A 1,613-nucleotide genomic window follows, 5' to 3' on the forward strand; every position below is an offset into this window, starting at 1 on the left:
GGAAACTGAGCAGCAGTAGAGCATGGGGCTTGGGAAAACTCAAAGTAGACAAGGCAACAAATGCTGTCGATCCAATTTCTGTTGCAGAGTTATTACCAGCTCCAGTTTTCTAACAATGATAATTCTTCAGCTCCTTCCCTCCAGGCAGGCAGTCTGTGCCTTTAATAAGAACATGAGAAAGCCCCATCTGCCCCTCATCCTGTTCTCACAGTGGCCAGGCAGATGCCTGCGGGAAACCTGCAAGCAGGACCCATGCAAAGAGCCCTCTCCCCTCCTGTGACGTCCAGCAACCGGTATTCAGAAGCATTCATACCTCTGTGGAGGTAGAGCTAGTAGTTGTTGATAGCCTGCAAAGGAATAGGCCTATAGCACATCCCTCAAGCTGAAGAATACTGTGAACTGTAGTCTGAGGTTGCTATGTAGGAATTGCAGCTCTGTGTGGGATAAACAACAGTTCCTAGGATTTGTTGGTGATGGTACTTTAAACAAATGGCGAATATGCAGTCTACGTTGTATGCTTCTAACTACATCAGGAGGGTGACTATTTTCTGGTATGGAAGCATGGAAGGATAAGATACAGTACTGTGCTGATCTTAAGGCCAAAATTAGATTTAACTGGTAAACTGTTTTGTGTGCATTGATCTGTGTAACAGCATAGGTTTGCATTGTGAAAGTAACAAGGGAAGCAGAACCTAGGCCCAACTGGACATGACATTTGTGTGGGTGCAATTAATTCTCATATATATATATATATATAGAGAGAGAGAGAGAGAGAGAGAGAGCAGCCACTGGGAAGATGGCTGAGCAGCTTCAGGACTCTAGAGAGGGATGTGTTCATTGAACTCTTCCTCTCAGTATCATAGGTACAAAAGTCCACCTCTCTGAAGCTGCTATATGCATTTCAAAGGAAGCCTCTATTCCTGTGAGTCAGTTAATGGATAGGCAGGTGTGGTTTGGGGAAAATGGCCTCACAGGCAAAACTGGCCCCCTTGGTGGGCTGAAATTGGCCTGTGGGCTGGAGCATCCCCACAAATGCTGACAGCTTCATAGATATATTTTTGTTTGGGGGGGGGGTCAATGGCAGGGAAAGAGAAAAAAGGTAAAATACCCCCTTCTCATCCCAGCAGTTACCGTTTTGGTAACATACAATTGCCACCATTGGTTTGGCTTTAGTGCAAACCTACACATCTTGGGAACAACAAAATGGGGGTCTATTAGGGGGTGGGAAAATGTCATGTTCTACATTCCTGGTGTGACACAAGTGTCACTGTGAAGATGTCACCTGAGCAGATGTCACCTGAGCAGGCATATTCTCAGTGAATCAAAAATAGTGCTCATACCAAGAACTAACTTAGTTGGTCTTTAAGGTGCTACTGGAAGGAAATTTTTTTTGTTTCAAAAATAGTGAACAGCTTGCAATCATTTTTTCTGTGACAATGCTAAGGTGTTGTCGTCTATATTAATATTCATATATTCAGTCTCAGTATAATTCCCTTTTTTACTGATGGAAATTAGCACCTTGAGGTGAGCATGCTTTATCACTTGTGCTATTTATTTCCCTTGGGAAATAAATCATGTTCAGATTGTGGCAGAAATATACAGCAATGGTCCTA

The sequence above is a fragment of the Podarcis erhardii genome (genome assembly GCF_964252035.2).
Source record: "Podarcis erhardii genome assembly, chromosome: 2".
Classification (NCBI taxonomy): domain Eukaryota; kingdom Metazoa; phylum Chordata; class Lepidosauria; order Squamata; family Lacertidae; genus Podarcis; species Podarcis erhardii.